Here is a 26,688-nt window from a genome sequence, read left to right as displayed (position 1 = left end):
ATCAATTTCTTTGGTCATCACTGTGGCAGTACTCAGCCTCTTCTGAATAAGTGTGTTTTCTTCAAGTCTTTTCAATCACTTCCAATCTTGAGCAAAGGTCTTACAAGCAAGCTGGATGAACTCAGCAGGTCGGGCAGCATCCGTTGAAATAAGCAGTCAATGTTTCGGGCCGAGACCCTTTGTCAGGACTGAAGAAGGAGGGGGCAGGGGCCCTATAAAGAAGGTGGGGGGAGGGTGGAAGGTACCAGGTGAAAAACCAATCAGAGGAAAGATCAAGGGGTGTGAGAGGGGAAGCAGGGAGAGGATAGGCAGGAGAGGTGAAGAAGGAATCTAAGGGGAAAGCACTATGGATAGTAGAAGAAGGCAGAATCATGAGAGAGGTGATAGGCAGCTAGAAGAGGAGACAGAGTGAAAGTGGGATGGGGGAAGGGAGAGGGAGCGAATTACCGGAAGTTGGAGAACTTAACCCTAAGTGTCTGACTTCTGGTTCTCCATGGGTGTTCCCTGACGTCGTGACAGTTTTCAGTTTCTTCTGCTTTTGTTTTATGAACTATTCAGGGAATCCTTTTCTACAGTTGCTGACAAGCCATAATACTAGATGTTCAAAGATAATGTCTTTAGAGTTGCAGGCTCTCACACTTTTAGTACAACTACTATCGAGACCACTCCTTTGCACCCATGACCGTGCTCCTGCTTATGCCACCAGCTCCATCATTAAATTTGTAGATGACACCACAGTGACTGGATTAATTACAAATAACAACAAAGCAGCATACAGAGAGAAGGTGCAGAAACTCTCTGAATGGTGCAATAGCCATAATCTTTCAGTCAACATAAAAAAAACAAAGAAATAATTATCGATTTCGGAAATCAAGAAAAAAGAACAAGCTCCAATGCTCATAAAGAGTGAAGCAGTAGAATGGGTCTCCAGCTTTAAGGGGATTTAAGGGTCATCACAGAGGAGCTCCCTTGGACCACCGACACCTCTTTGATAGTGGGAAAGACTCAGCAGCATGTATACTATATCAGGAATTTAAAGAGGGCAAATCTGCCCCAAAACCTGCTGGCAAACCTTTATGGATGTGTAATTGAGTAGATACTGGTTGTTACAGTATGGCATCAACAAGATCAACCAGAAAGTACTTCAATGGGTGATCAGGACTTTTCAGAACATCACTGGGACACAACTGCCAGATAGAGAAGCTATCTACAACTGCGGGCTTGCAAAATGATGATGGACTTTACCCACCTCAGTAACCACCTGTTCAATCTCCTAACATCTGGCAGAACCATCTCTGCACAGACATCCAGACAGAAAAGCAGCTTTTTCCCCAGGGCTGTCCTGCAACTGAACAATGACCCCTCCCACCCATAGTCCATAGGTTCTATGGACAGTCTCAAAGTGCAACACATGGGCATAATTCCCGATGCGACTTTACATTTAAGTGTTGTATTTTATAACATGGACAAGTGCAATACTTGAATCAGGCAGCTACTTTTTCTTGTAATTTTGGAGTAACTTGTTTCTAATTCAGCTGTAACTCAGATGTCACTCTAAATATCTCCGATGTTATTTGAAATGTAGTTGTTGTGTTTGTAGTAATTGAATTGGCAGTATGCTGTTTTACACTGAGTGGAGTAGTACTGTTATCTCGTTGTTTTCAGCATTGACAATAAAGTAACTTACTAACTCGCTGGTTTAAAATTCTGGTACTAAGACCAATGTGCCAGAAGTTATAAGTTAAGCTTAAATTGTTCTGAACTACGATGAACTTTAATGGTAAGAAGTCTCATGAACAGGGTTGCAAAGCTCCAGTGAGTATGAAACCTCAGGTATAGTTTTTCTCTTACATTCACTTGCATAATTAATACGCTGTGTGATAGCTGAATCCCATCTTGTGAGACCTTGGTCGAGGCTTTCATGTGCATTTCAGGGATGGAGGGTTCTATAGTGCACATTTGGAACTTGTGCTGCTCCGACCACACCACTGGACAGTCTTTGCACTGGGACAAGAAGGTAAGGGTGTTGAGAAATCAAGGGTATAATTCCAGGTAACTGGCTTAGATAAAGCCAGATGTGAAAATATTATACAACTGAGAAGTAGTAAAAATAAATGATTTTTAGGTTGGTGGGTATTTGGGATGCAATGCCAAAGGAGATGATTGAAATGAAAAAAAAACTTTCAAAAGACAATTGGAGAAGTAGGAAATGTTTAGGAGAACATGGACCAAGTGCAGGCGAATGGGACTAGCTCAAGAAGGCACCATGTATGCTCAAGGGAAAATTTATTTCAAATTTATGGCTAATGTTTTTTTGAAATTACACATAAAATGAATATACAGCTGTACTATGATTCAAGATTCAAGTTTATTTAATGTCATTACCTGTAAGCAAGTGTAAAAGAACAAAATAATTGTTACTCTAGATCCAATGGAACACAAAACAACACAAAAGATAAAGAACACAGTAATAACAAAAACACAATAAATATAAATACTTAAGATGGCTGATATAGATAGACTGATGATAAAGTGATGCTAGGCTGTACGTAAGGTCCCGACAGGAAACAAGTCAGAGGAGCAGAACCCAGCCACTCTTCCCTTTGGGTCTGCTCTGCCATTCCATCATGGCTGATTAATTATCCCTCCCAGTTTCATTCTCCTGTCTTCTCCCGTAACCCTTGACACCCTGGTTAATCAAGAATTTACCAACCTCTGCTTTAAATATGCTCAGTGACACGGCCTCCGCAGTTGTCCTTGACAATGAATTCCACAGATTCACCACCTTCTAGCTAAAGAAATTCCTCCTCAACCCTGTTCTAAATGGGCGGCCCTCTGCTCCAAGACTCACACATTGTAGGAAACATCCTCTCCACATCTGCTCCATCTAGGCCTTTCAACATTCGCTAGGTGTCAATGAGATGCCCCCTCATTCTTCTAAACTCCAGCAAGTAATCAAAATCAGAATTAGGTTTATTATCACCAGCATGTGACATGGAATTTGTTAACTTAGCAGCAGCAGTTCAATGCAATACATAATCTAGCAGAGAGAAAAATAAATAAATAAACAAGTAATTCAATTATGTGTTGAATAGATTAAAATTGTGCAAAAACAGAAATACTGTATATTTTAAAAAAGTGAGGTAGTGTCCGAAGATTCAATGTCCATTTAAGAACCAGATGGCAGAGGGGAAGAAGCTGTTCCTAAATTGCTGAGTGTGTGTCTTCAGGCTTCTGTACCTCCGACCTGATGAGAAAAGTGAGAAAAGGGCATGCCCTGGGTGCTGGAGGTCCTTCATAATGGATACTGCCTTTCTGAGACTACCTGTGATGCCACTTTCAAGGAATTATGGATCATTATTTTCAGATTCCCTCTGTTCTACCCCACTCCTCAGTGCCCTGTCTCTCACCATGAACCTGGTGACCTGCCCTGGTTGGTCCTCTCAAATTGCAATACTTCATACTCGTGTACCTAAATTCCATCTGCCATTTTCAACTCATTCAACAGTGAGAAAAGGGCATGCCCTGAGTGCTGGAGGTCCTTTAATTAAGGACGCTGCCTTTCTGAGACACCGCCCCCTAAAGATGTCCTGGTTACTTTGTAGGCTAGTGCCCAAGATGGAGCTGACTAGATTTACAACCTTCTGCAGTTTCTTTCAGTCCTGTGCAGTAGCCCCTCCATACCAGACAGTGATGCAGACTGCTGGAATGCTTTCCATGGTACAAGTATTGAAGCTTTTGAGTGTATTTGTTGACATGCCAAATTGCTTCAAACTCCTAATAAAGTATAGCCGCTGTCTTGCCTTCTTTATAACTGCATCGATATGTTGGGACCAGGTTAGATCCTCAGAAATCTTGACACCCAGGAACTTGAAGCTGCTCACTCTCTCCACTTCTGATCCCTCTATGAGGATTGGTACGTGTTCCTTCATCTTGCCCTTGCTGAAGTCCACAATCAGCTCTTTCGTCTTACTGACATTGAGTGCCAGGTTGTTGCTGTGGCACCGTTCCATTAGTTGGCATATCGTCACCATCGGAGATTCTACCAACAATGAATGTATTGTCAGCAAATTTATAGATGGTATTTGAGCTATGCCTAGCCACACAGTCATGTGTATATAGAGAGTAGAGCAGTGGGCTAAGCACACACCCCTGAGGTGCACCAGTGTTGATGGTCAGCGAGGAGGATATGTTATCACCAATCTGCACAGTTCGTGGTCTTCCGGTTAGGAAGTCGAGGATTCAATTGCAGAGGAAGGTACAGAGGCCCAGGTTCTGCAATTTCTCAATCAGGATTGTGGGAAGGATGTTATTAAATGCTGAGCTACAGTCGATGAACATCCTGACATAGGTGTTCGTGTTGTCAGGTGGTCTAAAACCTTGTGGAGAGCCATTGAAATGGCGTCTGCTGTTGACCCATTGTGGTGATAGGCAAATTGCAATAGGTTCAGGTCCTTGCTGAGGCAGGAAGTTCAGTCTAGTCATAACCAACCTCTCAAAGCATTTCATCACTGTTGATGTGAGTGCTACCGGGCGATAATTATTAAGGCAACCCACATTATTCTTCTTATGCACTGGTATAATTGTTGCCTTTTTGAAGCAAGTGGGAACTTCCACCCGTAGCAATGAGAGGTTGAAAATGTCCTTGAATGCTCCCATTAATTGGTTTGCACAGGTTTTCAGAGCCTTACCAGGTACTCCATTGGGACCTTTCACCTTGCGAGGGTTCACTCTCTTTAAAGACAGTCTAACATCGGCCTCTGAGACAGAGATCACAGGGTCATCAGGTGCAGCAGGGATCGTCACAGCTGTAGTTGTGTTCTCCCTTTCAAAGCGTGCATAGAAGTAAAAGCCCACGGCCATCAAATGCTCCTCATACATTAACCCTTTCATTCCTGGACATATGTTCTTGTGAACATACTCCAGATTTTCTCCAATACCACCTCATCTTTTTTAGATAATGGGCCCAAAACTGCTCACAATACTCCAGCTGCAGTCTGACCATTGTCTTATAAAGCCTCAGCATTACATCATACTCTTATATTCTAGTCCTCACAAAATAAATGCTAACATTGCATTTGCTTTCCTTGCCACCAACTCAACTTGCAGGTTAACTTTTAGGGACTCCCCTTTGTCTATCCTATCTGTTATTTCCTCAAAGGATTCCAACAGATTTATCAGGAAGGTTTCCCTTTAAGGAAACCTTGCCGACTTTGGTCTATTTTATCAAGTGCTTCCAAGTACCCCGAAACATCATCCTTAATAATGGACTCCAATATTTTCTCAACCACTGAAATCAGGCTGACTGGTATATAATTTTCTTTCACCCACCTACCTCCCTTCTTAAAGAGTCAAGTGATATTTTCAATTTTCAACCCATCCAGAATCATTCTAGAATCTAGTGATTCTTGAAAGATCATAACTAATGCTTCCACAATCAGTTCAGCTACCTCTTTCAGATTCTTGGGTATTAGTTCACCTGGTCTAGGTAACTTATCTACTTTCAGATCTTTCACCTTCCCAAGCACCTTCTCCTTAGTAGTAGAAACTACACTCACACTCTCAAATTTCCAGCATAATCTGTGTCTTCCATAGTGAAGACTGATGCAAAATAGTTATCAAGTTCATCCACTATTTCTTGGTCCCCCATGACTACCTTTCCAGTGGGCCAATATCCACTCTTGCCTGTCTTTTACTCTTTATATATTTGAAAAAAAACTTCTGATATCCTTTTTTATATTATTGTGTAGTTTACCTTCATATTTCATCATTTCTCTCCTTATTGCCTTCTTAGTTCCCTTCTGTTAATTTTTAAAAGCTTCCTAATCCTCTAACTTCTCACTAATTTTTGCTATATTGCATGCCACCTCTTTTGTTTTTATGCCCCTTTTTCACTTCCCGTCAGACACAGTTGTCTCATCCTCTCCTTAAACTACTTCTCCATCTTTGGGATGTATCTATCCTGCACCTTCCAAGTTGCCCCCAAAATCTCCAGCCATTGCTGTTCTGCTGTCATCCCTGATAGTGTCCTCTTCCAATCATTTTTGACTATTTTGTCACTCATGCCTCTGTAATTTCCTTTACTCCACTGACTTTGTTTTATCCCTCTCAAACTGCAGGGTGAATTCTATCATACTATGTTCACTGCTTCCTAAGGATTCCTTTACCTTTAGCTCCTTAACCAAATCGGGTTCCTTACACAATTCCAAATCTAGAATTGCCTTTCCTGTAGTGGGCTCAAAAGAAAGCCATCTTGTAGGCATTCTACAAATTCCCTCTCTTGTGATCCAGTACCAACCTAATTTTCCCAATCTACCTGCATATTGAAATCCCTCATAGCTATCATAACTTTGTCCTTATTATATGCCTTCTCTATCTGTGGTTGTAATTTATATCTAAAACCCTGGCGTGTATGTATCTCCCATCACGATCTTTTTACCCTTGCTGTTTCTTAACTCTACTCACAAGGATGCTGTATCTTCTGATCCTATGTCAACTCTTTACAAGGATTTGATTGAATTTCTTACTAACAAAGCCACCCACCCATTCTGCCTACCTGCCCATCCTTCTGATACAATGTACATCCTTGGATATTAAGTTCCCAACAATGATTTTCTTTCAGTCACAACTCAGTGATGCCCTCAATGTCATATCTACCAATCTCTAACTGCGCTACAAAGTCGATAAAAAGTCTTTGGAGCGTAGAAGGTTGAGGGGGGACTTGACAGAGGTATTTAAAATTATGAGGGGGATAGATAGAGTTGACGTGGATAGGCTTTTTCCATTGAGAGTAGGGGAGATTCAAACAAGAGGACATGAGTTGAGAGTTAGGGGGCAAAAGTTTAAGAGTATCCCGAGGGGGAATTTCTTTACTCAGAGAGTGGTAGCTGTGTGGAACGAGCTTCCAGTAGAAGTGGTAGAGGCAGATAGGTATTGTCATTTAAAGTAAAATTGGATAGGTATATGGACAGGAAAGGAATGGAGGGTTATGGGCTGAGTGCGGGCCAGTGGGACTAGGTGAGAGTAAGCGTTCGGCACGGACTAGAAGGGCTGAGATGGCCTGTTTCCGTGCTGTAATTGTTACATGGTTATATGGTTATTAAACTTATTCTGTACACTGCTTCCATTCTAATTAACACCTTCAGTCCTGCATTCACCAGCCTTTTCAATTTTGTCCCTATGTTACACTTCAACTCATCCCTCTGACTGCAATTTTGTCCTATCATCTGCCCGTCCTTCCTCACAGTCTCATGACACAATGCATCGACTTGTGTACTAATTGTCCTATCCTCAGCCCCATCACTCCATTTCCCATCCCCCTGATAAATTAGTTTAAACTCTCTCCAAGAGCTCTAACTAACCTGCCCACAAAGATATTGGTTCCCCCTTAAGGTCAGGTATAAAATGTTCTTTTAGTACAGGTCATACTTTCCCCAGAAGAGATGCCAATGATCCAGAAATCTGAAACCGTGCCCCTGCATCACTTCTTCAGCCACTCATTCTTCTACTGTGATCCTATTCCTGCCGTAAGTAGCAGATGGCACTGGGAATAATTCAGATATTACTGCCTTGGAGGTCCTACTCCACCCTCTACCCTAACTCCCTCTGCTCACAGTGCAGGACCCCTTCCCCTTTTCTACCTATGCTATTGGTGCCAATGTGCACCACAACCTCTGGCTGCTCACTCTCTCTCTTGAGAACCTTCTGCAACAGGTCTGAGACATCCAGGACCCAAGCACTTGGGAGGCAGCAGACCATCGCTTTCGCGGCCACAGGATCTCCTGAACGTCACCCTAACAATCGCCTGACTATACCCTTCCCTGTTGAACCTCAGAACTGGCCAGAGTGCCACTGGCCTGGCTGCTGCTGCTGAGCCCTGACAGGTCATACCCCCGAGTAGTATCCAAAGGGGTATACTTGTTGCTGAGGGGTATGGCCACTGGGGAAATCTGCACTGACAGTTTATTACCATTGCTTCTCCAGGTGGTCACCCATCTACTATATGAAGCCTGCACTCTGGCTGTGACCACCTCAGTAGAAGGGTCCCTATGACGGTTTCAGCCTCCTGGATGTTCCTGAGTAAATCCAGCTCCAGCTCCAGCTCTTTGACCTTGTCAGTCGGGAGATGAAGTTGGGTACGCTTCCTGCAGATATAGTCATCAGGGGCACTGTCAGCTACCCTGAAATTCCACATCTCACAGGAGGAGCATTCTGCTGCAGTACTGTGCAAAGGTCTGAGGCATATGTAGATACAGCAAGGGTGCCTAAGGCTTTGCACAGTACTGTATTTGTCAACATGGAAAGGAGAGCAAGTTTGTAAATCTGGTGGGAGCAAAGGATGTTGGGAATGGTGAGGGTGGGGAACCATGGGAAGTGTGGGGGACAGGTGGCAGAGAAGGAATGGCCAGGAGGGGGATGGCACTAGTGCAGACACACCCAGCCCTGAGGTAAGGTCATTTGATTCCAAACAGTTATTTTTTTGATCATTACAGAATGTCCCTCAGAATCTTCCTGCTCCTCCCCTCTTCCTTCCCATTTTCCCAACCATACATCCCTTCCCCCTGCCTCCTTCCCACTCCCAGTCCACAATAGAGACCCATATCAGAAGCAGGTTTATCATCACTCACATTTGTCATGGAATTTGTTTTTTTTCTGTGGCAGGAGTACAGTGTAATGTATAAAATTACTACAGTACTGTGCAAAAGTCTTAGGCACCCTAGCTATATATATGTACCTAAAACTTTTACACAGTACTGTTCCTTCCTGCCTACACTGGTTATACCTCTAACTTCTCAAGCTTAAGTTTTAGCCTGCTCCTGTTCTGTCCTAAATCTGTTGAGCCAAAACCTGACCATTCTAACACTGGCTCTCTCACACAATGCCTGCTCTGTTTTACATCTCACTTCCTTTTATTGCCCCTGCTGAGTACCTAAAAGATCAAAGTGTTTGCAGCCCACTGAAAGGCCACGAGCTCTTTTTAAACCTCATGTAGCTTCACCAATGAACAAAAATGATAAAGTAGTGGTGAAGTTTGTTGATGAGCCTTACTGCTTGCAGAAAGTAGCTGTTTTTGAGTCTGGCGGTCCTGGCTTGGATGCTAAGTAGCCTCCTCCCTGATGAGCAGTGTGGGTGGGATCCTTAGTGATGTTACTGGGCCCATTTCTGGCACCTTTCTGTATATACGTCCTTGATGGTGGGTGGCCTGGTCCGGTGATGCGTTGGGCAGTTTTGACTATCTGCTGAAAAGCTTTCCTATCCACTGCACTGAAGTTTCTGTCCCAAGCAGTGATGCAGCTTGTCAGGATGATGTGAGTATGGATGTAGAAAGTTCAGCTCTCTTCAGCCTCCCCAGAAAGTGCAAGTTTGATGGACTTTCTTTACTGCATAAGATGTGTTCTGCAACACTGAGAGTTGTGTGAGATGTGCACTCTCACTTGCAGTTTTACAGTTTCCAATGTAAAGGGTAATGTGAATGGTGCGAGTGAAGTTGATAACCATCTGCTTTGTCTTTAAGGAAGAGGTTGTTTGCCTGGCACCAGACCTTGAATTCTTGCACCCCTCTGAAGGCCATCTCATCACTGTTGCGTCATCGGTAAACTCGATAATGCGATTGGCCGTGCAGTCGCATATGAGCAGGGTGTACAGCAGTGGGCTCAGTGTACAGTCCTGGGGGTGGTGGAGGGACCTGTGTTGAGGATGCTAGGGAAGGTGAAGTGGTTGTACATCCTGACTATCTGAGGTCTGTTGTTAGGAAGCCCAACACCCGTTGCACAGTGGTGTACTTAGACCCAGGAGTGGAGTTTGTTCACCAAGGTCTGTGGGACAATCGTGTTGAATGCTGAACTGAAATCCAGAAACTGCATTCTGACATAAGTGTCCTCACTTGCTTAGTGTGACAGAGCCAGGTGCATGGCAGATGCTACAGTATAAATGCTATATAAGTTGTTTAACATCTGTCAGAAAGCAGCTTTGTCAGTAAGCATAGTTGTGAGTGAGGCAGCAATGGGATTTTTGATATGTGCCATTATCAGCTGTTCAAAGCACCCATGAAGATAGTTATCAGTGATACTGGGCAGTTGTTTACTTCTGAAGATGTACTGTTCTTTGCAACAGGAGTGGTGGATTTGAAGCTTGTAGGGGCAATAGCCTGGATGAGTGAGGTGTTGAAGATGTCCATGAAGACATCAGTGAGCGAGTTTGCACACTCGGGCTGGGATGTTGTCCAGCATGGCTGCTTTACGGAGGTGACTCTGCAGAGTCTATCTCATGTCTGCTGCTGTTAGAGGCAGTGTCTGCTCACCTGGAGGGGGGTAGCTTTTGTGGTCAGTATTGTGTTGCCCACCATGAAGAGTGCATAGTTGTTGTTTAGAGCATCAGAGAGGGAATGTCACAGTTGATGCCTTTTTTTCCTTGTGTAGTCTGCAATGTTCTTTATCCCCTATCCTCCTGGAATTTTTGTGCATGGGCAGCCTTTACCTGTTGATGTCTGAGATGAGATTCTCCAGGCTGCTCTGAGAGCTATTGTCATCAGACTTGAAGGCATTGTCCTGGGCTTTTATTAAGGAATGCACATCCGCATTCAGCCAGGGCTTCTGCTTGGGCTGCAAGCTGACTTTTCCTGAGATACCAACAATGTCTACACACTTACTGATGCCATAGAGTCTCACTAAAAAACTGACCAACTTGAGACCTATCTATTGATTGTGAAGTTTGCAATCAGCATGTTTCAGATACTTACCAGTCTCCGGGTAAACCTCCTTTAAACTTACCTCTCTTACCCATGTCCTTTGGTATTTGGCATTTCTGCCCATGGAAAATTACTCTACGTAACCGGTCTATGTCTGCCATCATTTTATATACCGTCAGTGGCCACTTTATTAGGTACACCTCCTTGTTAATGCAAATATCTAATCTGCCAATCATGTGGCAGCAATTCATGCAAACCTGTTCAAGAGGTTCAGTAGTTGTACAGACTAACCCTCGGAATGGGGAAGAAATGTGCTCTAAGTGACTTTGACTGTGTAATGATTGTTGGTGCCAGACAGGGTGGTTTGAGTAACTCAGAAACTGCTGATCTCCTGGGATCTTCATGTACAATAGTCTCTAGAGTTTACAGAGAATGTTGTGAAAAACAAAATAAAGCATCCAGCGAGTGGTAGTCTTGTCCGCGAGAATGCCTTGTTAATGTGAGAGGTCAGAGGAGAATGGTCAGACTGGGTCAAGCTGACAGGAAGGCTTCAGTAACTCAAATAACTATGTATTACAACAGTGGTGTATACAACTATGTATAAAACAGTGGCAGAAGAACACCTCTGAATGCACAAGATATTGAAGCTTGAAGTGGATGGACTGCAGAAGACCATAAAATACATTCAGTGGCCTCTTTATTAGGTTCAGGAGGCACAGGAAGCACACTGTGTGTACTTCCATCAGGTCTGTATGATAAAGATGATTATTGTCACAATCTATGTCATCTTCGCCCTTGCATCTACACTGCACTTCCTCTGTAAATGGAAAACTATACTCTGCATCCTCTTATCCCTTTACCTTCCTAATACCTGAAAGTACTGATGTTTTGAAATTATTTGTATGTATGGCTCGAAAAAGTAAGTTTTCTCATTGTATCTCGGTACATGTGACAATAACAAAACCAATACCATGTTGCCTTTCAGCCTCTGACATTCCAGAGAAAATAATTATCCTTACAGCTAACACCCTTTAATCCAGGCAGCATCCCCGTGAACCTTGTCTGTATCCTCCTTGAAGCTTCCACATCCTTTTTGCTTTTGTGATGTGACAACCCAAGCTGCACACAAAACTTTACACGTGGTCCAACTGAACTTTACTGCGGCTGCAACATGACGTCTCAGTTCACATTCTCGGCATCCCAACCGATGAAGGCAGGTGCATGGCACACCTTCTTTACTCCTCTTTCTATCTGACTTGCCACTTTCAGAGAGACATTGACTATATCACCAGTTCTTCCTGTCATGTATTACAAATGCGTCCTTTTAAGTGCATCTGCTTTCCTGTTGGTATAGAATCAATATTTCAGAGCAGAATAAATTGCATCATAGAAAAATTTTCTTGTCCCTCAGGGCCTCTACTTTCTTTGGTTACTGATCCTCTGTCACTTTGCTATTTACTCTGTCCTGATAATTTTGAACATTTCAAATAACCCTCTTCTCTCATTGCAAAAGAAGACATGGTAATTTAAATGAGTAGATGGAGCAGGAGCAGTACTTTATACAGGAAGCCCAGAGGTTCATGCTTTTTAGCATTAACCACATAGTGTGTGATACTTGTAGCTGACAGGTTGGTACGGTTGCTATTTATTTAGTAGAGTGAGTGTGGTGAGGGAATGTGGGGGGAAGAGCAGTTTGGTGAGTTAGTTGGAAGGACAAATTGAAGTCTCTCTATTAGGGGTTTAGGGTACAGTGAACAGCAGCTGATGTGCGTCAGGATAACGTTGGTAGAAGGAGTCCTGCTCTTCATAGCTCAGGAGCCATGCTGAAATGTTCCCCCTCCCTGAATCTGTTCTTGCTGGTGACTTTCTGAAATTAATACTAAACCAGTATATTGCCTGGTTTGGAGGGCATTTGCTATCATGAAAGGCTGGACAAGTTTAGGTTGTTTTCTCTGGAGTGGCAGTGGCTGAGGGGAGATCTGATAGAGGTTTATAAGTTTATGAGAGGCATAGATAGGGTAGATGGACAGTATCTGTTTCCCAGTGTAGAAATATCTGGGAAATGCCAGAGGGTGTGCATTGAAGGTGAGAGGGGGTAGTTTCAAAGGGGATGGGAGGGGTAAGCTTTTTTACTCTGAGAGTGGTGGATGCCTGGAATGCGCTGCCTGGTATGATGGTAAAGGCTAATACTTTAGAGGCTTATAAGAGACGATTGGATGGGCACATGGATGTGAAGAAGGTGGATGGGTATGGACATGGTGTAGGTAGGAGAGATCAGTGTTTGGGGGTTTTTGATTTACTTTTTAGTTGGTTCAGCACAACATTGTGGGCTGAATGGTCTGTTCCTGTGCAGTTCTATTCTACGTTCTCTGTTAAAATAAGTCTGGGGCACTTTCCTATATCTATACCTCAGTGAATTAACATCACCAAACAGATTATCTGTTTGTGCCAGTTTACTTGTGCAGAATGTTTTAGTATTTACATTACATCAATAAATACTCTTCCAAATCATGTAATTGCCCACTGAGGTTATGGCAGCTGCACTACATCATAATTTCATTTATAAAGCACCCTTAAAGTTGTCTGAAGCACCTCACAAAAACAAAAACTGACACCAGACCACAATACAAGAAATCAATAAATATGCTGCCAGGTATGTTTTAAGGAACATCTTATAGAAAAAAAAAGTCGAGAAGCAGAAAGGTTTAGGATGGAAATGCAGAGCTTTGGACTTGTCATGGCTATTCATGGTTGCGCAATCAAATTTGGGGATGAACTTGAATTAGAAGAGTGCAGAATACTTGGGTAATAGGACGAGAGCAATTTCCAGAGGTAGGAAGCATAAGAGATGATGGGAGAGGTTTAAAAACAAGAATAAAAACGTTAAAAATTGAAGCTTTGTCCAACTAGAAACCAATATATAAGAGTAGCAGGTGGAAACTTCTATTGGATGACCCCAAGTTTTCCATGGTTAGGTCAAAGCAGTGCCAGCCAGCTCAGTGGCACTTGGATTCAAATAAGAATGGCAATTTTTAAATGATAGAGAACTTAGAAGGACAAGGACTATTGGAGTATTGTGTGCAATTTTGGTTAGCCTGTTATAGGAAAAATGAGTTGAAAAGAGTGCAAAGAAGATTTATGAGAATGTTGCAGGACTAGAGGTCCTGAATTATAGGGGGATGCTGGGGTGGTGAAGATTTTATTCATTGGGCTACAGGAGATTAAGCTGTATAAAATCATGAGGGGCGGAGGTAGGATGGATGCATATAGTCTTTTACCCAGAAAATGGAAATTTAAAAAAACTAAAGAGCATAGCTTTAAGGTGACAGGGGAAAGATTTGAAAAGGACCCTAGGGGAATCTTTTTCACACAAAATGGGGTCAGTATGTGGAATGAGCTGCCAGAAAAGTGCTTGAGGCAATATGATAACAACATTTAAAATGCATTTGGACAGGCACATAGAAAGGAAAACTTTTAGAAGGAGATGGGCCAAATGTGGACAACTGGGATTAGCATAGATGGGCATCGTGATTGGCAAGGACAAGTTGCTCCAGAGTCTGCTTCCATGGTCTATTACCTCTGAGACTGAAGGATCACCCATGAAAACATCGCAAGGGACGGCTGAGCTTCTTTTTCCTGGCTGAGAACTGACAGAGGTAGATAAAGAAAAGCAGAAACAAGCTACTCCCCAAGATGTAACTGTCAAAAATAAGAAAATAAATACTTAAGGTGGATGGAAGGTGTTTTGATGGAGATCTGCAGGGATTTTACTTGGAGAATGGTTGTTATCTGGAATGTTGCTGACAGTGTAAATTCACTACATTTAAGAGAAATTTAGGCTGACACTTGAATAGACAGAGCATTGAAGGACTGGGATAATGTAGGCAGATGGGATTAGGAAACCTAACGGACTGGAAGGCCTCTTCCATGCTATACGACTCTGTGAGTTTAAGTAAGGACTTAAAGCAAAGCAAAGACTTTTCCATTTTATAGCAGAGTGAAAAACTGATTAGAGAGATTTGAACAAGAACATAGGAAGCTGAAGGACATCATACAGCCACTAGAGCTGATGACCAGTGAGATTATGTCTGATCTGATCTTTGGCTTCAACCTGTTCTCCCTAACCCTCAATTTCTCTACAGTTCAAAAGGTTAACCCAGTCTTGAATATATTCAACAACTCTTTGCAGAAGAAAGTTTCACAGATTCACAACAAGTATATGGTCTTTTCTTGTCTCAACCATATAGTGTGATTCCTTCCTCAGTATCTCCTGGTTCCAGGTTCTACCACCTGAGGAAACATCCTCACAGCATCTTTCCTGCTAAACTCTCCCAGAAGCTTGAACCTTTCAATGAAACTAAGTCTTAATCTTCAACACTCCTGAATATAGGTCCATTCTGCTCAGTCTTCCTTCATAAAACAACTTCCAAATCCCAGGTCTCCTCTATTTTTCAAAATGGTGAGGGAAGTGAAACCCTGTCTCTGTGCTTTTAGTGGCTTACCACATTATCTGGACCAGATGCCCTTGACCTTCTGTGCCCTGATGGCATATAATCAAATGGTGATGAAGCACATGTGTACCCATCACTATTTATTGATTGATTGATTGAGATATAGTGCAGGATAGGCTCATCTGGCCCTTTGAGACATACCACCCAGCAATCCCCCGATTTAACCCTAGCCTAATTACCTACAGTCACCAATTAACCTGCCAACGGGTACATCATTGGACTGAGGGAGGAAACTGGAGCACCTGAAGGAAACCCATGCAGTTATGGGGAGAACGTACAAACTCCTTACAGACAGCGGTGGGAATTAAGCCTGGGTCTCTGGTTCTGTAAAGTATTGTGCTAACCACTATGCTACTGTGCTACTTCACTATATGGTTCCGAAGGACTGCTTATGTTAGCTGAGTTAACAGCTTTTTCATTTCCTAATCAAAAGTTTGAACACCTAAGATCCATTGATAGCTGAATATTGTACTGAGGGATACTGCATTTCAGAGTTATCAGCTCTTGTTTTGAATAGAAGTCTACATCCTATCTGGCGGTTTAGCTGGATATTTAAAACAAAAACAATTTCTCAAAATCATGAACCCCACTTCATGGTAAAAAAAATGACAATAGCACAAATTGGACAGTCCTTCCACTGGACTTAATGACTCTCCTTTACAGTACAGTACATGTTTTCTGTAGCAAATGTTAATTGTAAGTGCTACCAGAGAAGTATATCCTTGAGAGGTCACAGACCGAAATTGGTCTGAACCAGGTGCATCTTGAGATATGGAGAGAACAATGCAAAGGTTGAAATTGCAAAGGTACTGACTAGAACCTTCTAAACTTCCTTAGGATACAGATATGGCACCCAAGGACTGTAACCCATTTCAAAAACAACAGATAATTCACTTCCACTCAGACAAATTTGAACCACTAATGAAGAACCAGACAGATATTTGTAAGTGCGGATGTTTTCTGGACTGACTTTTTTAAGACCATTGATTAGGTAACAGAGAAGGCAAATAGGGGCAATGAAGATGATTGTGTGAACATTCAGATTTAAAAAGCTGCTTTACAAAATATCTCATATAAGATCCTGATCAAAGTTTAAAAGTGGCAGAGATAACATTAGCCAAAGAATAGAAAGTATAAACTTGTGGTGAATGATACTTAGCTAACTGGAAGGAAATGCACAGTCTTAATTTTAGAACACTACTTTTCTTGATATCCATTAATGATGTGAGTTTGTGGGTATCGAACAAACTTTGAGATTTGAAGATAACACACGACTTTAAATTACATAACCAATGAGAAAAATAGTATGAAATTTTCTTCTCAGGTGGACCCTCTAGATGTAGGATGATCTACTTTCATTTAAGTTCTGTGGGCTCAGAAAATGCTGGAAATGTATAGCAGGGCTAGGCAACCTTTTGTGTGAGAGGAACAGAGTTCATCTGTCAGGTCAATCACAACTGGTTACCCAGAGAGGCCAGTGCAGAGCCTGCAGACTCAGTCAAAAGTGGGAAGAGATGTGGCAGATGGACGGACATGCCTTGCTCCTTCTGCCATTTGGATGGATATGCTTCACTCTTTCTGCTATTTTCACTTGACTTACATGTTTTCTTATCAAAGAGGTTAGAGATTCTCTGTGCCATCCCAAATATACTTTCTCCTTTCTGAGCAGTGATGTGTTAGGGTATTGTTGAAGATGTTTCTCTTTCTCTATACATGTTGAGAACTTCTTTCAGCAATTTCTCTGCCTTCTTGCAGTCTCATGTCATGACAGACCAAGGAGTCTAAGAATGGCATGGCCTGTCCAGTGTTACTGACTCAGTGTAATTAGAGCCTCAAAACTGGGAATATTGGGGTCAGGGAGAAGACTGAAGTTAGTTTGCTTATCTTGGCAGTGTGCTTGGAGAATTTTGCTGATACAATGTTGGTGGTGCCTCTCAAGTGCTTGGATGCCTGCAGTGAGCAGTCTAGACTTCAAAAGGTAAAGGATCATGGGTATCACTGTTGCCTGGAGGATCATTGCTGCCTGGTAGACCATAAATTGTGTGCTGTGTTAAAAGTCATTGAGTCATAGAAAAGTACAGCAGAGAAACAGGCCCTTCAGCCCCTCTAGTCTATACCAAACCATTTAAACTGCTCACTCCCATCAACTTGCACCAGCACCAGCACCATAAATCTCCATACCCCTACCATTCATGTATCTATCCAAACTTTCCTTCAGCGTTGAAATCGAGCTCACATGCACCACTTGTGCTGGCTGCTCATTCCTTCTGACCCTCTGAGTGATGAAGTTCTTTAAACTTTTCACATTTCATCCTTAACCCATGACCTCTTGTTGTAGTCCCACCCAACCTCAGTGGAAAAACCCTGCTTGCATTTACCCTATCTATACCCTTCATAATTTTGTATATCACTATCAAATCTCCCCTCAATCTTTGATGTTCCAAGGAATAAAGTCCTTTCCTATTCAATCATTCCTTATAACTCAGGTCTTCCAGTCCTCACAACATTCTTGTTAATTTTCTCTGTACTTTATCAATCTTATTTACATCTTTCCTGTAGGTAGGTGACCATACAATATTCCAAATTAGGCCTCAACAACATCTTATACAACTTCAACATAACACCCCATCTCCTGTACTCAATACTTCGATTTATGAAGGCCAATGTGTCAAAAGCTTTCTCCATGACCCTGTCTACCTAAGAAGTCACCTTCAAATGATTATGGGCCTGTTTTCCCAGATGCCTTTATTTTGAAGCACTCCTCAGTGCCCTACCGTTCTCTGTTTAAGACCTATCTTGATTGGTCCTACCAAAGTGCAATACCTTGCACTTGTCTGTATTGAACTCCATCTGTCATTTATCAGCCCACTTTTCCAGCCGGTCCAGATCCTGCTGGAAGTTGTGATAGTTTTACTCACTGTTGACTATGGCTCGAATCTTGGTGGTATTTGAAAATTTGCTGATCTAGTTTACTGCATTATCATCCAGATTGTTGATATAGATGACAAACAACACTGGACCAAGTTCCAATCTCTGCGGCACTCTGGTAGTCACAGGCCTCCAGGCAGAGAGGCAGCCATCTACTATCACTCTCTCACTTCTCCCACAAAGCCAATGTCTAATCCAATTTACTGCCTCGTCTTGAATGCCGAGCGACTGAACCTTCTTGACCAACCTCCCTTGTGGGACCTTGTTAACTGCCATTCTATAGTCCATGCAGACAACATCCACTGTCTTCATCACCTTCCCTGGTAACTTCCTCAAAAAACTCTGTAAGATTGGCTAGACATGACCTACCACACATGAAACCATGCTGACTATCCCTGATCAGTCCCTGTCTATCCAAATACTCATATATCCGGTCCCTTAGAACACCTTCTAATAACTTTCTCACTACTGATGTCAGGATCATTGGCATGTAATTTCCTGGTTTACTATTTAGAGCCTTTCTTAAACAGCGGAACAACATTGACTCTCTTCCAAACCTCCAGTACCTCACCTGTTGCTGAGGATGATTTAAATATCTCTGCTAGGGCCCCGGCAATTTCTGCAGTTGCCTCCCACAGGGTCTGAGAGAACATCTTGTCATGTCCTGGGGATTTATCCCCCCTAATTTACCCCAAGACAGCAAACACCTCCTCCTCTGTAATCTGTAATGCCGTTTTGTCTTGCTTCTGTAGACTCTGTGTCCATCTCCTGAGTAAGTACTGCTGCAAAAAAAGTCATTTAACTTCTCCCCCATCTCTCCTGGCTCCATGCATGGATTACCACCTGATCTTCAGGAGTACTAATTTTGTACCACACAATCCATTTGCTCTTTACATATCTTTAGAATCCCTCAGCATTCTGCTTCACTTCGTCTCCTAGAGCAACCTCATGCCTTCTTTTAGCCTTCCTGATTTCTTTAAGTGTTCTCTTGCATTTCTTATACTCCATAAATATCTCATTTGTTCCTACTTGCCTGTACCATATATACACATATTTCTTTCTTAACAATGATCTCGATATCTCTTGAAAACCAAGGCCCCCTAAACCTGTAATCTTTAGTTTTTATTCTGTCAGGTAAATACAAGCTTTGTACACTCAAAATTTCATTTCTGAAGGCTTTCCACTTACCAAGTACAACTTTTGCCAGAAAGCAGCAGCCTATCCCAATCCACACTTGCCAGATCTTTCCTGATCCCATTAGAATTGGTCTTTCTCCAACTTAGAATCTCAGTCCATGGACCAGACCTGTCTTTTTCCATATTTACTTTGAGACTCATGGCATTACAATCACTAGATGCAAAATGGAACACCACACAAACTTCTGTCACCTGCCTCATTCCCTAACAGCTGATCAAGTATCACACACTCTCTCATTGAGACTTCTATAGAGATTAAGGAAACGTTGCTGAAAACATTTGACAAACTCTATCCCATCTAGACCTTTTATTGTATAGGAGTCCCAGTCAATATGTGGAAAGTTAAAATTATTTACTGTAACCACCTCATGTTTCTTGCAACAGTCTGCAATCTCTCTACAACTTCTTCCTCTAAATCCCACGGACCATTAACGTGGTAATACTTTTCTTATTACGCAGTTCCATCCATAATGCCTCACTAGACAAGTTCTCCTGTCTGTTCTGACTAAGCACTGCCGTGACATTTTCGCTGACTAATAACACCACTCCTCTTCCTTTAATCCCTCCCACTCAGTTGCAGCTAAAACAACAGAACACCATAATATTGAGCCGCCATTCTTGCCCCTCCTGCAACGAAGTCTCACTAATAGCTACAATATCATAATCCATGTGTTGATCCATGCCCTGAGCTCATCTGCCTTTCCTACCATACATCTTGCATTGAAGTATACGCAGCTCAGGACATTAGTTGCACCATGCTCAACCTTTTGATCCCTAACTTTGTCTGAGGTCTTAATAACATCTGCCTCCACAACCTCTCCACTGTCTGTTCTGGCACTCTGGTTTCCACCCCCCTGCATCTCTAGTTTCAACCCTACCCCACCCTGTGCAGTACTCCCAAATCTTCCTACTAGGAGATTCACCCCCTTTCAGTCGAGTTGCAAACCATCTCTTTTGTACAGGTCCCACTTTCCCTGGAAGAGAGCCAAAGATCCTAAAATCTGACAATCTCCCTCCTACACCAACTCCTTAGCCATGTGTCAAACTGTATAATCTTCCCATTTTTGGCCTCATTATCACGTGGCATGGGTAGGAATCCTGAGATCAAAACCCTGGAGGTCCTGCCCTTTAACTTTGTGCCTAACTCCTTGAACTCACTTTGCAGAACCTTATCACTCTTTCTACCTATGTCATTGGTACCTACATGGACCATGACCTCAGGCTGCTCACCCTCCTTAAGAATACTGAGGAATCAGTCTGAGATGTCTTGGGCCTGGCACCCGGGAACCAACATACCATCTGGGAATCTCTTTCTTGCCCACAGAACCTCCCTTCTGTTCCCCTAACTAATGAATCCCCTATTACCACAGCTCACCTTTTCTCCCCCCTTCCCTTTTGAGTCACAGAGCCAGACCGAGTGCCAGAGACCTGACTGCTGTAACTTTCCACTGCTAGGTCATCCCACCCACAACAGTATACCTGTTGTTGAAGGAGGTAGCCACATGGATACTCTGCACTGACTCTCAGCCAGTTTCCTGTGTCTACCTCTCTATATGTCCCATCCAATACCCACTCAGCCTCTCGACTGATCTGGAGTTCATCCCATTCCAGCTCTAACTCCTTAATGTGGATTGTTAGAAGCTGCAGCTGGATGCACTTCTTGCAGGTGTAGTCAACAAGGACTATGGAGGTCTCCCTGCCTTCCCACAACCTGCAGGTGAAGCATTTAACTATCTTGCCTGGTATCCTTACTGTTCTAACTGGGCAAACATATAGAAGAAAAAACAATAAATAAACTGAGGAATAAAAATTTACCTACAGCTTTTTGTTTTCTCTCACTCAAGCCTCAAAGATCTAAAACCTCAAAATCCCCACTCTAACCATCCACTCACACTATGGCTGCTCTGTTATTGGACACTCTGCTTGTTCCTGTCTTATTTTAATTTGTTCTTACCAATCAATACCAAATGCTGATTGGCCACTGCTGAAAACATCAAACTGCCGCGAGTTGATACCTTTTCTACTCAATCGGTGACCCTGAGTGAGCCACGTCTTCTCACATTTCTGATGTCTAATTGGACACTGCCCAAAGTCTTGATCTTCACTCTTTTCCTCAGAAATCTGAAGGATGTGCTGGGATAACAGAGGCAGTTGATAGTTTTGTAACCTGTCTGTGATTCTCATTGGGACCAGGTGGTAGATAAGCTTTGTTTTTCTCAAATATGGCTTACCTTACGGAATTTCATCTCCGGCCCATGCCTGTGACATTTAGGTTGATATCAACCAATGAGTCGATTGCTAAGCCAACCTCAGTGAAGACCAAAGTCAACCAAGGCTCTGTTATCACTTCAACTGCCTTCTCAATCTTCCTTGCTGCAAATACTGTACCACAGATTCAACAAGCCTCCTGCTAGGGTGGGGATAGACTACAGGACAAAGGGGTTCCAAATCAGAATCAGGTTTATTATCATTGTCTTAAATGGCATGAAATTTGTTGTTCTGCAGTAGCAGTACAGTGAAAAGATTTAAAATTGATAAAACAGATAAACAGTACAAAAATGGAATAATGAGATAGTGTTCATCAGTTCAGAAACCTGAAGTTGTTTCTGAATCACTGAGTGTACTATTCATTCAGTGGAGGAGGAACAGGGATACTGTTGAAACTCTTATCATCTTTATTCCTGAACTAAAGTCATTCCAACCTCAGCCACTGAGGTAAAATATGTGAGTGATGCATATCTGCTTTAGGAGATCAAACTCCAAGTTACATAGAAACATAGAAAACCTACAGCACAATACAGGCCTTTTGGCCCACAAAGTTGTGCCGAACATGTCCCTACCTTAGAAATTACTAGGCTTACTTATAGCCCTCTATTTTACTAAGCTTCATGTACCTATCCAAAAGCCCCTTAAAAGAACCTATAGTATCAGCCTCCACCACCGTTGCCGGCAGCCCATTCCACGCACTCATCACTCTCTGAGTAAAAAACTTACCCTTGACATCTCCTCTGTACCTACCCCCCAGCACCCTAAACTTGTATCCTCTTGTAGCAACCATTTCAGCCCTGGGAAAAAGCCTCTGACTATCCACACGATCAGTGCCTCTCATTATCTTGTACACTGCTATCAGGTCACCTCTCATCATCCTTCGCTCCAAGGAGAAAAGGCCGAGTTCACTTAACCTATAAGGCGTGCTCCCCAATCCAGGCAACATCCTTGTAAATCTCCTCTGTACCCTTTCTATGGCTTCCACATCCTTCCCGTAGTGAGATGACCAGAACTGAGCACAGTACTCCAAGTGGGGTCTGACTAGGTTCCTATATAGCTGCAACATTACCTCTCGGCTCCTAAATTCAATTCCACGATTGATGAAGGCCAAGACACCGTACGTCTTCTTAACCACAGTCAACCCGTGCAGCCTCTTTGAATGTCCTATGGACTCGGACCCCAGGATCCCTCTGATCCTCCATCATATTTGACCTACCAAAATGAACCACTTCACACTTATCTGGGTTGAACTCCATCTGCCACTTCTCAGCCCAGTTTTGCATCCTATCAATGTCCCACTGTAACCTCTGACAGCCCTCCATACTATCCACAACACTTCCAACCTTTGTGTCATCAGCAAACTTACTAACCCAGTAATCCACTTCCTCATCCAGGTCGTTTGTAAAAATCATGAAGAGTAAGGGTCCCAGAGCAGATCCCTGAGGCACTCCACTGATCACCGACCTCCATATAGAATATGACCCAACTACAACCACTCTTTGCCTTCTGTGGGCAAGCCAGTTCTGGATCCACAAAGCAATGTCCCCTTGGATCCCATGCCTCCTTACTTTATCAATAAGCCTTGCATGGGGTACCTTATCAACTGCCTTGCTAAAATCCATATACACTACATCTACTACTCTTCCTTCATCAATGTGTTTGGTCACATCCTCAAAAAATTCAATTAGGCTCGTAAGGCATGACCTGCCCTCTGACAAAGCCATGCTGACTATTCCTAATCATATTATGCTCTCCAAGGGTTCATAAATCCTGCCTCTCAGGACCTTCTCCATCAACTTTCCAACCACTGAAGTAAGACTCACTGGTCTATAATTTCCTGGGCTATCTCTACTCCCTTTCTTGAATAAAGGAACAACATTTGCAACCCTCCAATCCTCCGGAACCTCTTCCGTCCCCATTGTTGATGCAAAGATCATCACCAGAGGCTCAGCAATCTCCTCCCTTGCCTCCCACACTAGCCTGGGGTACATTTTGTCTGGTCCTGGTGACTTATCTAACTTGATGCTTTCCAAAAGCTCCAGCACATCCTCTTCCTTAATATCTACATGCTCAAGCTTTTCAGTCTGCTGCAAGTCATCACTACAATCACTAAGTTCCATAGTGAATACTGAAGTAAAATTTCATTAAGTACCTCTGCGATTTCCTCCGGTTCCATACACATGTTCCCACTGTCACAACTGATAGGTCGTATTCCTACACGCCTTACCCTCTTGCTCTTCACATACTTGTAGAATGCCTTGGGGTTTTCCTTAATCCTGCCCGCCAAGGCCTTCTCATGGCCCTTTCTGGCTCTCCTAATTTCCTTCTTAAGCTCCTTCCTAGCAGCCTTATAATCTTCTAGATCTCTAACATTACCTAGCTCTCTGAACATTTTGTAAGCTTTTCTTTTCTTCTTGACCAGATTTATTATAGCCTTTGTACACCACGGTTCCTGTACCCTACCATAACTTTCCTGTCTCATTGGAATGTATCTATACAGAACTCCAGACAAATATCCCTTGAATATTTGCCACATCTCTTCTGTACTTTTCCCTGAAAATATCTGTTTCCAATTTAAGCCTCTAATTTCCTGCCCGATAGCCTCATAATTCCCCTTACTCCAATTAAGCGCTTTTCTAACTTGTCTGTTCCTATCTCTCTCCAATGCTATAGTAAAGGAGATAGAATTATGATCACTATCTCCAAAATGCTCTCCCACTGAGAGATCTGACACCTGACCAGGTTCATTTCCCAGTTATTACTGACTTCTTCATAAACCAAGAGTACACAAACAGACTGGTTTATGGGTGGACTCATTGTAGGTGAAATTCAACCTTTAAAAAAAGTGGATCATTGCTGTTTATGCACATATCTTTGAAACTGGAATCACGATTATTCAATCATCAAAGTCATTTAATGTCATTCCTGTACACGAGCGTGAATCAGAATCATGTGATTGTTACTCTGGATCTGATGCAGCACAAAGAAAACACAATAATATAAAACATAATACATGTAAATACATAAAATAGCTTCTATATCTAGAATGATTGTACTGTATGTCCATAAAGTGACGCTAGGCACAGGAGTGCCCGTATCTAATGTGACTCTGACAGGACATGATAAATTAGTGATGGTTGGAATTTTGGAGTGGTGAGTTAGTGGGTGGAGGTGAGGATTGGACTTATTGCTTGGGAAGAGCAACTGTTTTTGACCGTGGTGGTCCTGACGTGGACGTTACATAGCCTCCTCCCTGATGGGAGTGGGACAAACAGTTAATGTGTAGGGTGCATAAGCAGTCTGCGTGTTCTACAGCAGAAGTTCCCAACCTGGGGTCTACGGATCCCTTGATTAATGGTATTGGTCCATGCCATAGACAGAGTTGGGATCTCCTGTTCCATGGCATTTCGTAAAGCATATGACATGCTTGCATTTATTCATGGAGGAATTGAGTTCAAAAGTCAGGAAGTTATGTTGCAGCTTTATAAAACTTTGTTTAGTCTACATCTGGAGCATTTCACACAGTTCTGGTCGCCCCATTCTAGGAAGGATGTCGAGGCTTTGGAGAGGGTGCAGAAGCAGTTTCGCAGGATGTTGCCTGGTTTACAGGGCGTGCACTCTAATGAGAGGTCGGAGCAGCGGAAGCTAAAGAGAGATCTGATTCAGGTTTATGAGATTATGAGAGGCATAGATAGAATAGACAGAGAGTATCTTTTACCCAGGGTTGAAATGTGTAATACCAGGTGCATTTATGGTGAGAGGGGTAAAGTTTAAAGGAGATGTGAGGGGCAAGTTTTTTTACACAGAGAGATGTGGATGTCTGGAATGTGCTGCTTGGGGTGGTGGAAGCAGAGACTTTTGAGAGATGACTAGGTGGGCACATGAATGTGAGGGAAATGGAGGGATATGGACATTGTGTAGACAGAAGAGATTGGTTTAGTTAGCAAAGTAATTACTAATTTAATTAATTAGGTACAACATTGTGGGTCGAGTGGCCTGTTGCTGTGCGGTACTGTACTATGTTTTATGTTCTATATGTGACTGAATAAAATGCTCGTGTTTATTTATAAAGATTACAAAAGACAGGGAACTATGTTAAATCATTATAAAACACAAGTTCAAAGCAAGCGGCAATTACTTCTCAGTATTGGAAATTGGAAGTAGATGAAGCCTTTTAACAAGGTACAGAAAAGATTTATTAGAATGATTCGTGGAGAGAAGAATTAGGTGCAGAGGCCAGGAAAAGTAGGGTTTTATCACTTAGAAACCAGATGACTCACAGGTAATTTACTAAGAATCAGGAAGTGGCAGATCAAGTGAAATTCTGAAGAAGAAACATAGAAAACCTACAGCACAATACAGGCCCTTCGGCACACAAAGTTGTGCCAAACATGTCCCTACCTTAGAAATTACTAGGCTTACCTATAGCCCTCTATTTTATTGAGCTCCATGTACCTATCTAAAAGTCTCTTAAAAGACCCTATCGTATCCACCTCCACCACCGTTGCCGGCAGCCCATTCCACACACTCACCACTCTCTGAGTAAAAAACTTACCTCTGACATCTCCTCTGTACCTACTCCCCAGCACCTTAAACCTGTGTCCTCTTGTGGCAACCATTTAAGCCCTGGGAAAAAGCCTCTGACTATCCACACGATCAATGCCTCTCATCATCTTATACACCTCTATCAGGTCACCTCTCATCCCCCATCGCTCCAAGGAGAGAAGGTTGAGTTCAGACAACCTATTCTCATAAGGCATGCTCCCCAATCCAGGCAACATCCTTGTAAATTTCCTCTGGACACTTTCTATGGCTTCCACATCCTTCCCCTAGTGAGGTGACCAGAGCTGAGCACAGTACTCCAAGTGGGGTCTGACCAGGGTCCTATATAGCTGCAACATTACCTCTCAGCTCCTAAATTCAGTTCCACGATTGATGAAGGCCAATACACCGTACGCCTTCTTAACCACAGAGTCAACCTGCACAGCTGCTTTGAATGTCCTATGGACTCAGACCCCAAGATCCCTCTGATCCTCCACACTGCCAAGAGTCTTACCATTAATTCTATATCCTGCCATCATATTTGAGATACCAAAAT

The 26,688-nt window shown here is 42.7% G+C and overlaps 1 protein-coding gene across 2 annotated transcripts in view; it reads right to left on the bottom strand.

The window, feature by feature from the left end:
- LOC140734522 (connector enhancer of kinase suppressor of ras 2) overlaps positions 1-26,688 on the bottom strand; it is a 1,506,781-nt gene that overhangs the window by 106,943 nt on the left and 1,373,150 nt on the right. The window lies entirely within an intron of this gene.

Source organism: Hemitrygon akajei, chromosome 10 (assembly GCF_048418815.1).
Source record: "Hemitrygon akajei chromosome 10, sHemAka1.3, whole genome shotgun sequence".
NCBI classification, from domain to species: domain Eukaryota; kingdom Metazoa; phylum Chordata; class Chondrichthyes; order Myliobatiformes; family Dasyatidae; genus Hemitrygon; species Hemitrygon akajei.
The sequence above is the reverse complement of the archived record's forward strand: the minus strand, read 5'-3'. Positions and strand labels throughout refer to the sequence as shown.